General features: G+C 38.7%; 1 long non-coding RNA gene across 1 annotated transcript; it reads left to right on the forward strand.

Annotated features, from left to right (window-relative positions):
• Window positions 1-1,188: 1,188 nt before the first annotated feature.
• On the forward strand, window positions 1,189-13,455 carry LOC119484770. The gene is made up of 3 exons (XR_005206113.1): window positions 1,189-1,201; window positions 2,092-2,095; window positions 13,308-13,455. It is a non-coding gene; the product is annotated as an uncharacterized LOC119484770 (long non-coding RNA).
• The last annotated feature ends 149 nt before the right edge of the window (window positions 13,456-13,604 follow it).

Consider the following 13,604-nt stretch of genomic DNA (forward strand, 5'->3'; position numbering starts at 1 on the left):
ATCCGGGAGCGTTAACTTAGCAGCTACGATGCTGCATGTAGTGTCGAGGACATGCAGCCACTTTCCCAGTAAAAGTCTCCACCGCACATTTAGTTTAGTTTAGACTTTGTGAGACACTGGTGCAATAACACCACAAATAATCCATTAAGAGCAACAATCCTGTATTCAACTCAAGTAAAAAAAATTTACTTGAGTTAAATGTACTTAATAGGCAGTATATATTTTTGGCATCATTGGGTACAAATTCCATAATAACCTTTCAGCATATTGTAATTCAAGTGTGACAATTGTCAAATGTGTGTCAGAGAGATAACTAGACTTCTGCACCTCCTCGTGCCTCTGTTTTCAGTACTACCAGCAGGGGGCAACAAAACCACTCAGTTAGGTTTAGGAAAAAACGTCATGGTTGGGTTTAAAATAAGTACGGAAAATACTTACACAACGCAACATCAGTTAAAGTGGCAGTAGGCAGTATATATATTTTTGGCATCATTAGGTAAAAATTCCATAATAACCTTTCAGCATATTCGTAAATGGTAAATGGACTTGCATTTATATAGCGCTTTTCTAGTCTTCCAACCACTCAAAGCATTTTACACTACATGTCAGCATTCACCCATTCACACACACATTTATACACTGAGTATACGTGCGTGCACGCCGAGCAACGCTGCGTGGTGTGTAGCGCGTTTATAGAGCTACAGTAGAGAGTAGAAGAGACATACATAGATATATAGCACTGGTGAGTGAGAGAAGTATTTACATTATTTACTTCAGTTAAATTTGTAATAACACCACAAATAATCCATTAAGAGCAACAATCCTGTATTCAACTTAAATAAAAAAATATATTAGTATAATAAGTTAAATGTACTTAAAGCGGCAGTAGGCAGTATATTTTTGGCATCATTCAACCTTTCGGCATATTGTAGAGAGTGTTGTGTAAGAACATACCAAATTGCATTTCATTTGTGCTATAGAGAGTATGTTTGTGTTATAGAGAGTATGTTTGTGTTAGGGCTGTCGATTTACTAAAAGATTTAATTGCAAATAAATTGCACTTTTTTTTTTCCCATCCGGGAGCGTTAACTTAGCAGCTACGATGCTGCGTGTCGTGTCGAGGACATGCAGCCACTTTCCCAGTAAAAGTCTCCACCGCACATTTAGTTTAGTTTAGCAGGTTGTCAGGTGTGTGTCTGGCGTAACGATACTCTGTCTGCCCGGCATAACTTTAGCGAGTTTCCAACAGACCGTGGGTTTAACCGATAACGTTAATCGATTAAAATGCTTAATGTTGGTTAACGGTTAAACGGTTAATTATGGACATCCCTAATCACCTGCCATGTTGCTCTGCCATGTTTTTACAGTATAGCCCAGAACAGACAAACCAAACACTGGCTCTAGAGAGAGCCGTTGGGGTTTTTACGTTACCTGAAGGCCACCATTCTCTGAAACGCTTGTGAAACTGCAGTAATGTGAGCTGCAGAGTGCAAAACCATGGTAACACCAGCCATCGTCTGACTCACGTTGCTCCTAAAGTAGTGTTATTATGGTAAGGATGGCCTCTGATCGAGGGTAATGGCGTTATCACGATTTTGCACTTGGCGGTTACTGCACTCACACGTTACTGCAGTCTTGGAAAGGGAGGAGTGAGCAGAAGGGTACTCAGTTGGTTGCAATCTGCAACCACACCACTAGATGCCACCAAATCCTACACATACCTTTAACATGTAAGCAGCATTTTAATGTTGCAGCTGGATGCAGTGGGGCTAATTTTACCAAATTTATTTTTGTGGGGTGGTTTCATTTACTATATAACAAAGGATTTTATTGCTCATAGGTTTTAAAAATCTTAATCTACAAAGTAACTATAGCTGTTAAATAAATGTAATGTAGTAAAAAGTACAATATTCCCTCTGAAATGTATAGTGGGGTAGAAATTGCATGTAATTAAAATACTAAAGTAAATAACTTCACTGTACTTAGGTACACTAGTTAAGTAAATGTATTTAGTTACTTTTCACCACTGCAGCTTACTGAGCATAAATCATATTGACAGTGTCATTAGAAATACAGTACTTGCGTGAACAGTGGTGTAGCGTTAACAGTAAATCCAAAGATTGAGGATTCAAGGATATTATCTCTAACAATGCCAGCAGACTACATCCAGTGATCTTCTGTTTTTTGTTCTGATGCCCATTAAACCAGCGCTACTCCACTGTGACCATACATGTAGTTACGCAGTGCACAGTGGTGGAAGATGTATTTAGATCATTTACTCAGGTAAAAGTAGCCATATCACAATGGAAAACTACTCCATTACTAGTAAAAGTACAGAGGTATAAACAGCAAAATGCAGGCCTACATCGAACGTGAAAGTACCCATATTAGGCAGACACACACACACACACACACACACACACACATGTATACAGTATATATATATATATAAATTGTACAGTGTAAATTTGTGTATTTAAATCTATGAAACAATCTATGAAAACAATGCAATCATATTTCATAAACTAGCATATATAATTAATAATTAATAATGATATATAATACATAATATAATTATAATATAATAATTGAATATAATTATATTATAATTATGTAATTATAATATAATATATTATAATATATAATTATTATAATTATTAATAATAATTAATAATTAATATATATATATAAAACACTTGAATTTATATATATATTGGTGATGTATTAACACTTACTTTGTAGTAAGCACACATACTTTTTTGTAGTTGGCCCTGGAGCTAATTCTAAATACTTTATACAGTATACATTTATGTATTTAAATCTATGAAAACATTAAAAGCATGTTTTATATTTTTTATTATTATTATTTATTAAATATATTAATTTCAAAAGTATCTAGTATCTAAAGCTGTCAGATAAATGTAGTAGAGTAAAAAGCTAAATTTGCCTCCGAAACTGAATAGAATCAAGATATTCAACTGAAGTACAATGCAGTTAGTTACTTTCCACCACTGACACTGAATTAAAATAGCTGCTGCTATCAAACAGTTTATAGATCATGACGGTTCTATGTGTCGCAGTTCTATGTCGATGTCGCTCAACAGCGCCCCTTCCGACACCAACCGGTCACTACATCAAGTGCATCGCAATAGAAACGCTTCTAATAAACTCTAATTAGACGTTATTACAGGATGCATGATGATGTTGTTTGCACCGCACATTAAGATGAATGAACAGGCAGGGACACAGGAGGAGCAGCACAGACAACCTGAGCAGGTATACAGCTCACACACACACACTCACTCAGCCGGCTCTGAATGAGAGACTAATCTAAAGACAAGCTCCACATGTCAGTAAGAGAAGCACCGGGCTAAAAAGAACAGACAAGGCGAGATGTTCTTACCTCTGGACAGGTGTTGTTGTGTTCAGTTAACGGAGCTCACCTCCACCGGAGCAGACACTGACAGGACAGAGAGGAGAGGAGAGGAGAGGAGGGGAGAGGAGAGCAGGCTGACACCTGAGAGCATCCTGCTTGTCAGGAGCCTCTGCCGGGCTGTCAGTCAGTCAGTCAGGAGCACCGGGCTGCCACCGGCTACTGTGTGTGTGTGTGTGTGTGTGAGAGAGAGAGAGAGAGAGAGAGATAGAGAGAGAGATAGAGAGAGAGAGAGAGAGAGAGAGAGAGAGAGAGACATTAGACTACACTTAATAGTCATATTACAAATAGCTTAATACCCCTTAAAAAAACACACTTTTGAAATTCACATTTTTAATATTTTAGTGGAGTGAGAACTAATCTCTCAGCTATTCCACATGTGTTTTACCTGATGCATTAAAGGGACTGTTTGTAAGAATCAGAAATGCTTGTTAACAGCGACATCTGTGGCCGTTAAAGGGACTGTTTGTAACTTTTTACACGTTTAAATCTACCGGGTCAGGATCCTATGCGCGCTCGCTTGTGGCCGGAGTCTCTGCTCCGCTGCCTGCTTGCCTTCACTCACACACCGCGCGCGCGTTCTCGCTGTCTCGCTCCACCTCTAGACGAGCATGCGCGCTCACTCCACACGGCAGAAGAGTTAGTTTAGCTCTGAGAATATCTAGTGAATGTACAGTGGACGTTTGTGCAGAAATAACTGTTGCAGCTCCTCCAGACCAATGGAGGTTTCCCGTGTCTTGTGAGGTGACGGGGCTCCGCAGCGAGAAATGTTATCGTCTCCGTCGGGTGCCGGTGTATCCCTGCGGGCGCAGTCAGGAGACGATAACGTTTCTCTTCCTGCTTCAGCCCCGGCACTGACCCGCTTTGGGCTGAGGCAGGAAAAGCCAACACTAGGATCAGCATTGATTCATGGAGAGACCTTCGTCTGGTCAGCTAACATTACTGCCAAGCAGGTGAAATATAGAGTGATATTGTGGTTTTAGCTGACGTGTGTCGCATCACTGTTTTGAGAGATGCTCGTTCATGTCTATTTAGAGCGAGCGCAAGCTCGAGCCCGACGCTGACTTTCGTTGACTTAACGGCCACAGGTGTCGCTGTTAACAAGCATTTCTGAAAGTTACAAATAGTCCCTTTAAGTCAACGAAAGTCAGCGTCAGGCTCGCCTTGCTCGCTCTAAATAGACATGAAAGAGCATCGCTCAAAACATAGAGGCGACACACGTCAGCTAAAACCACAACATCACTCTATATTTCACCTGCTTGGCAGTAATGTTAGCCCTAAAAAAAAAAACATGGTGTTTATATGATATGATGCAGTACTATATTACTAGTCTACCCAGTAGTATACCCATGATGTGCAGTGGTTAACAGAGTATTTTACCATGCCTCCTGTGAGCCGCTCAGGCTAGCTGTCCCATGAGGAGAAGGCCGGGTCAGGTGGCTCAGGTGAGGTCCAGACTCCCGTCCTCATTTCTCTCCACTCCTGGACGGACAGTTCTTCCATAGTCATCTGAACCTAGGGAATAAAAAACAGCTTTAAGAACTCAAACTGAGCACTTTGTTTCACATCCGCTCTCATATATATCAGTAGAAATCAGCCTCAGAGAAGACCATATGTACAATTAGAGAATAACAATATAAATACGGCATTCATAAGGTAAAATAGATATTCTCTGTGATTTTAGGGAAACACTTCATAATAACTATCATTTATAAATGGTAAATTGATAGTTAATTAAACTTAGTTAATAATTACTTTACTGTTAACAAACGATAATTAATGTTTACTAATTATTAGTATTGCTATAATTTATGTTATTCCAACAGTTTGTTGTTGCACACATTATAACATTTTATATACTATATATATATAAGTATTTGTTCATGATTAAGAGCTTAATGATTATCTGTGAACTTTATAAAAATTGTTTGTAATACATCTATAAACATTACATAGATAGATATTTGTAACACTTTATTAATGGTTAATAATAGAATTGTAAACCGTCTATAAACATTATTTGGATGACTATTATAAGGTTGCAACTGGTGATTATAATACCTTGTTAAATGGTTAATAAATACTTTGTAAAGCATCTATAAACATTATTTAGATAGATAGTTTGTCAATGGTTAATAATTGGTTTCTGGTCCATCTATCTACCTAATGTTTATAGATGTTTTACAAACGATTTCTTAAAGGTTTACAAATCATTTGGTAATTATCAACAAATATTTAATATAGTATATAAAATGTTAGAATGTGTGCAACAATAAACCAATAGTAAATACTTTACTTATATAATCAGAATGTAATTGTTATTGTCTCTTATAACATGATATAGATTACAATTTCTGTTCTGAGGGTCTTAAAGGCTAATTTAGGCTCAATCAATGCATATTTTTTGACTAATTTAACTGTTACCTCTATTTGTTTGCTCATATATTATGATAATATTAGTTCATATATAATTATAATATTACATTATTGTAAATGTTTTCTGAAAGCAGCAGTAATCCTCCCAAAACATTGCCACATATTGGTGATTTTGCTTAGGTTTCTGGTCCTTCTATCAATATAATGTTAGATATTTTTTATTATAAATGATTTCTTAAATTGGTAATCATTAACAAATACTTAATATAGTTTATAAAATGTTATAATGTGCGCAACATTAAACTGTTAATATATAGTTTACTAATATAATAAAAATGTAATTGTTATCGTCTCTTATTAGCTTTGATACAATAAAGAATTTATAAATGAATTATTTCATATTACACAAACTAATGATAAAATAAAATAAATTATATAATTACTAATAATTTGTAAACATTAATAATTATAATTTCATTGTCTGTTAACAGTAAAATAACTAATAACTAACTTTAATCAACTATCAATTTACCATTTATAAATGATGGTTAAAACAAATTACAGTACAAATTTTAATCTTTTTAATAACATGATATAGCTTACAATTTCTGTTCTGAGAGTCTAAAGGCTATTTTAGGCTCAATCAATGCATATCTTTAGACTAATTTAACTGTTGCCTCATAAATATTATTAAAATATTAGCTCATAAACTATTATAATATTACATTATTGTAAATATCTTCTGAAAGCAGCAGTAATCGTCCCAAAATATTGTCACATATTGGTGATTTTGCATAGAGATGTTGAGGATTTCAGTTTGTCAATATTGCCCACCTGTCATTTTAGCCTAAAACAATGTAAATGTCTTTGAACAGACGACCATTGTGACGTCGTTCAGTAAGCGAGAAGCCTTTCAGCGGCCACCGATGAAGACAGACGGGGTCGATTGCAGTGGTGGTCTGAGAAAATGATGATGAAATGTTTCGCAGTGTGTTTGATTGGCAGCACACTTTACATGCCGAGCTAAACACGCTTCATTATGGAAATGTATTCATATCACTTTGGCTTATAGCCTCAACAGTCAACAAACACACACACAAACAAACACACACACACACACACACACACACACACACACATGCGCATGCATACACAGGTTGGTGCTGCAACAGGCTGGTGTTGTTACGGTTACTGCAGAGCCCCCAGAGACAATGAGCAGAGAGGCAAGGAAGACAAAGACAGAATACTGAGGAAGATGAACTTGACCTTTATGATGTCTTGGTGAGGAAGGGTTGGGGGCATGTTGGTACTTATGAATCTATAATGAGTCTCCACTATGTATGTGTGTGTGTCTGTGTGTGTGTGTGAGAGTATTGTAGAGGTCTGAGCTCTTAGCTGAAGAAAGGTCATCACACAGGGGGTTCACCAATACACCTGGCTGCATGCTCCCTCTTTCTCTATCTATCTATCTATCTCTCTATCTATCTAGGGGTCTAACAGAGCTGGCTGATGTGTTGAAACATGCTCATTCTTTTTCTTGTTAAGAGTTTAAAGAGACCTTCAATGCCACTCATACCACCATTAGCTGAGCTCAGCATAAAGACTGGAAACGGTGAACCAACTAGCCAAAAATCTACCTATCGGCACATCTAAAGCTCTCGAACGTTATATCTCATTTACAGTTTTTCCTAGCTTCTTAAATGTGAATATTTTCTGCTTTCTTTACTCCACTATGACCGTAGGCTGAATATCTTTGAGTTGTGGACAAAACAAGACATTTGAGGACGTCATCTTGGGCTTTGGGAAACACTGATCAACATTTTTCACCATTTTCTGACATTTTATACATCAACCATCGATTAATCAAGAAAATAATCGATAGATTCATCAACAATTAACAGCCCTAATTCTAGGAGAGCGACTGTTTTGGCTAATAAGTATAGCAGAAAATGAAAATCAAGCAGTATAATACAACTGGTTCTGATTAATTGTAATGTCAATGATACTTGAACGATCTATATCATCGACTGATGACCATTGCTAGCTAGTTTGACCAACTTGAAGAGTCTCAATAAAAAGACAAAAGAGCCCCATGAATTACTCTCTAGATATTGTCAAGTATGTGATGAAAACAACCATTTCCAGTGAAGATAATAGTGGATTATTAATTCTTAAATTGAGGCAGCCCCTTTAGACTACTGAGACGATGAAGCATGGGCAAAGGAAGAACCCATTATATTTTGGAGCGGATCCGAATCACAGTGACCTTGCACGGCAGCTGGATTCTCGCAATGTCACAAGACCACGCGAGAAACGCGGGATCACATCTCACAAGAAAATCCATCTTGTCAGGCTTCAATTAATGCATTTGTGTCCGGCAAGCCAGATCAAGGACCAATCAGCGTCCTGTGAGGAGCTACAGGCGTGGTTTAGGTGTTTATTTTAGGGTTGGGAAATGTGATATATTCACTATGAGACAATATACTGTAAATCTGTCAACCTTCAGACATTGTGCCACATAGTTTATACCGGGTTGTCCACCCTTTTAATATCTCTGGTTGTATTTGTGTATTTTATCAAAGCAGACATGTCGACCTGTCAGAGTAGGAAAAAGCAGGTGTTCCTAATAACATTAACGATGGCTCCGTTCTATTCAAGTGTCCTAGTGAACCATGACAGAGTGACGGTGAGGCAACATGCACAATACAGGACCCTGAAACTGACGCAGCTAAATGGAATTCAGCCATCATTCATTTTATTATTTTCCCCTGGGACGAGTCAAAATGTTTTTTGTGAAAATGTGCCCATTTACTGTGTCACAGCCATTCCAGTGAGCCAGCATGCACAATACCAGGACCATAATTAATGTTATGAATTACAAGTCTTTTGTGAGAATGTGCCTATTGTGGACCATGTTGCAAATCAATTAACAGGACTGCTTTATGCCAACATTGGACTTTTAAATAATTTTTGCATCAATGTATGTAATTAACTACCTTAATTATTCAAGGTTTTATTCCAGAGAATATATAATATCACAACAAATATGATATCGCCACATAAAATGACATAAGATGTGGTCTATATCACCCATTCTTCAAGGATTCAAGGTTTCATTATTGTCATTATACAATACAGGATTTCACAATGAAATGCAGTTCTTAGTATTTTTTTTCACTTTCTGTGCCTTGTGACAATTTCTAGGTCAAATATTATATCAATCGCCAATTATTTTGATAAACAATTGACCGGTAATAAAAGTCAAAATTCTCTGATCCCAGGTTCTTAAATGTGAATATTTTCTGGTTTCTTCACTCTATGACAGTAGGCTGAATATCTTTGAGTTGTGGACAAAATAAGACATTTGAGGACGTCGTCTTGGGCTTTGGGAAACACTGATCAACATTTTTCATAATTTTCTGACATTTTATAGACCAAGCATCGATTAATCAAGAAAATAATCAATAGATTAATCAACAATGAAAAAAGTTGTTAGTTGCAGCCCTAATTCTAGGAGACCGACTGTTTTGGCTAATAAGTATAGCAGAAAATGAAAATCAAGCAGTATAATGCAACTGGTGCTGATTAATTATAATGTCAATGATACTTGAACGATCTATATCATCGACTGATGACCATTGCTAGCTAGTTTGACCAATTTGCATAGTCTCAATAAAAAGACAAAAGAGCCCCGTGAATTACTCTCTAGATATTGTCAAGTATGTGATGAAAACAACCATTTCCAGTGAAGATAAAAGTGGATTATTAATTCTTAAATTGAGGCAGCCCCCTTAGACTACTGAGACGGCGCTTTTTGTCAGTGTGTTGGTCCAGCTCAGGGGTCTCTTTGTTCCAGCTGCCACAGCAGATTTGGGCGTCTGTACGGAGGCCTGTCAGAAACAGGCTTATCTCTTGGGGGCCTCCCAGCACAAAGACCCATTTAGATGCTCACGGAGAGTGAAATCTTCATTATATACCTCTTGAAAGAGAAACAGACCTCTGCTCTTTAAGAAAATTAATTGGCGACAAGTATATTGCGTGGCCGCAATGGAAGCTCCAAAACAAAAGGATAAGGAGAATCTAGTACAGTGAATCCTTTTATTGTGTTAGACATAGAAGGAGTTGGGAGATATCGATGTACCGGGTCTGGTTGTGTTCATGTTTACTTTAAATTTAAACACTGTCACAGAGCTATGAATGACATTGGGAGGTCCATCACCTCTATTTTTTGTCTTAAACCCACAATCCCCACTTTCTTTTTTATTAAAATACTCAAATGAAGTTACACTAGAGGACGATATGTGAAATAAAGAAACCACAGTATCAATATCAAGGGTTTCCATCCACGCATGCAATTGTTCATTCATGTATCTCTATATCATCCATCCATCCATCCACCTATCCATCCATCTGCTGGCCTTTCCCAGCCATGCCTGTAGTAAGAGTGTCAGTATATCTGCCATGGCGTCCTGCTGATGTGTATTGTGATGGTGTTGAATACTCAAGCTACCAATATGGCCTGCACCAATACTGGATTAGCCACAGTGGATTAGCTGCCTGCCCTCCTGCTGCTTATTCAAATATTGTTTCACGTATTGTCATCATCGGGGCAGAGCTGTGGCCCAGTAGCTACAGAATATTCTCAAAGAAAAAACAGAAAAAAATGCTTCCATTTCCCCACAAAAGCGTCTGATTTCATTTTTCAGCGAACGTGGAATTTGGACCGCTGAGGGTTTTGGGAGGAAGCGTCGATGGGTTTCGGAGAGCGTCTGCAGCCCTAGAACGGGGAGAAAAAAGGAGGATGGAAAGATGATGGAAAGCAAAACCCAACCAGGGCCAAAATCAGGCATGAAAGCGTGCCTTGATCTTTGATACATGGTGTTCTTCTTTTTTTTCTCCTCTCTCTCTCTCCCTTTCTCTCTTTCACCCTCACACATACACTTGGGAGTCAAGGCAATTGATGTGCTGCCTTTGATGGCAAAGAGAGGCCTATATTAACAGCCAAAAGACCATGATGAAAGGGGGCTGAGAAAAAAGAAAGAAAATGGGTAGAAAATGTGTTATTAGAAAGAATGGCAACTCATGATAAATACTTGGGATGGAGTGATGGTAACCAGACATCGGGGCGTTGAGGGTTTGATGGTGTAACGGCAGCGGAGGAAAGGCTAAGGTAGACGGAAAGCTTACCGTGCTAGCCCGGCGGTAGTGGTGGCTGAGGTTGGCTTGGTGGTTCCAGTATGTCATGCTGGTGGTCATCCTGTTAGAATAAGGGAAGTGAATGCAGCACGGCCCGGGTTCCTCCTGGTGATGCGGAGGTCTGGACGCCAGTGGACGTCCCATAGCAGAAGCAGTCGCCATCTTTGTCCCGTTGTTGTCTTGGATATCCTCTCCTGCGTCTTCATCCCTCCCTCTCTCCTTTGATCATGCCTCCCTCCCTTGCTCTCTGCCGTATGACATCATCACGCAGCGGTATCGACAAGCATCAAAGAAACCTCTGGGCAGGACTGTGTATCTGTCGGTCTGTGCATTTGAAAGGGGTGCAAATATGGAGCGTAAAGAGTCCTGTAACCCCCCCGCTCCCCGCATCCACTGTTCTCCTCTCCCTGCAGATGGATGGTTTATTTGGCCAATACAAAACTATACACACACATGCACACACCCACACCACCCATCTCTCAGACGGTTGTGTCCCGAGGCCCCCTGCTGTGCCTGTAGCGTTTGATGATGTGTTTAACGGCTTCATTCATCCCAAAGCTCGCTCTTTTTCTCGAACCATTTTTTTTCAGCCTCCTTATCCATCTCTTCAAGCTGTTGCGACAAACACAAATGTGTCCTTTAGTCAACTTTGTGGCTAAATGACAGTTAATTCCTCCTCAAACTGATCTAGCAACACTCCTCCTTGAGTCGCCGCCCCTCCTTCCTCCCACTTTGACTCTCATCCCCTGCTCTTTCTCTCTTACCTCTTACAGCTGGCCGGTACCATTTCCAATCCTGTTAAAGTTGTATGTCCTCTTGAGAAGCCCCTTCTGTCTGTCTGTCATCTGCCTGAAAATCACATATACATGTTTCACTGTCACACTCTCAATCCTCTGCGGCAGCTGTTATCCAATCCAATGAGATCTTCCCCCCCAAAAAACACACATAATTAGCAACAGAATGAGCAGCATTCAACCAAACATTCATGTACCGGCAAACAGAGTAAAGCCACTCAACTCTTTACCACTTTAAGCATTGTTGACATACATTATTTTTTAAATACCAGTTAACAAGCAGTATTTGATCTACAAAAACAGAAAACAGTGAATAGGGGAGTTACGATGTAGAGTGCTACAGGAATGTATTTTGGAAGTCAATGGGTTTTTTGAATGGGTATTTAGTTAGATGCCTGAATTAAGGTCTGTGGTTAACACAACACAACATAAAATAAATCAATGAATATCCCGATCATGAATTTTGAAGCTTTTACGTGTCTTTAAAAAGGCGGTTGCTAACAAGTGGCTAAATGATAAGATGACTAAACGTCATCACGCCGACTTGTTCACCTTTACAGCCTCGTTGTGTAAACTCACGCTCATGTGACCATGGAGTAGTTTGTTTATAGCCTAACGTTAGCTTTTTACTTCTGGCGATTGCATTTATGTTTAAAAATCATATAAGTGTTATTCATTTGTGGAGATTATCTTGCTGAACAAAACCATAAATGTTTGTTTGCCACAGAGCTTATTTTCTGCAATAACCCAAAACCCAGTGGAAAAATCTCATTGGCTTTTTGTCGAGGGAACCAGGGCGGTGCTAACTTCCTGGTTGGCCTACAAAAATAAGTCATCCCTGGAGCACTCTATATCGGTATTGATGATAACAATGATATTTAAAAATATTAATAATGATATCATGTTAATAATACACACATGGTAATATTGTGTAAATAATCCAGTGCTTCTTAAATCATGCTTTTGCACTTAATTATGGTTACAGACTCTCTCTCCACCTCCATACACTCACATATTGAGTGTAATTAATTTGCCAAAGAGATGAAACGCACAATAAACAAAGTTAAATATGAATTTGACTGATAGTATTATTATTATTTTTCAAGTTTTCTATAGATATTGCGATAATATCATTTTGAGGAATTCTTCTGGCCACGATAATCGTTTAGTGAAAATTTAATATCCTTGACAGACCAACTACAGAAACTGGAGTTGAGAAAAAATGGGTTCAAAGTTTTCAGGCTGGCCAGCAAACTGTGCAACAGATAGAAAGGTTGTAATGCATTATCTTATGCATGTTAAGACTAAAAGAATATTTTATCCCAACTCAACTCATCATATGAATTCTAAGATGACAGACTGCATTCACACGAGATCAGGCAATATGGAGAAAACGCCAAATATATTCATTCATTTTGAATGAAGGTAGTGCATTTGGGCCGCGGCTGCGGCCACAGGGAAAAGTAGAAACAGAAAAATTAATCATTGCAGTTAATGGGCCATTAAAGCATGGATGTAATAGAGAACTGGATACAGCGTTGGAGGTGGGGCCCCGTTCACTCCTATGAGAGTTGCTCAATGGCGCATGATGCCAAAATGGCTCGATTTCCATCTGCAAAATTACCCGGATCTTCCAGCGATCTTCCCCATCCATTGGGCCCATGGAGCCAGCGCAGTATAGCGTCTGCTCGGTTACATGGCTCGGTCACGGGGTCACAGCCGTCACGCCGTTGTCACGGCTTCTAACTCTACCTCCCAGCCCTCGCTCCAGCCTCAGTCTGGGTCTCATTCACATGAATGGAGGA

The sequence above is a fragment of the Sebastes umbrosus genome, chromosome 3, assembly GCF_015220745.1.
Source record: "Sebastes umbrosus isolate fSebUmb1 chromosome 3, fSebUmb1.pri, whole genome shotgun sequence".
Classification (NCBI taxonomy): domain Eukaryota; kingdom Metazoa; phylum Chordata; class Actinopteri; order Perciformes; family Sebastidae; genus Sebastes; species Sebastes umbrosus.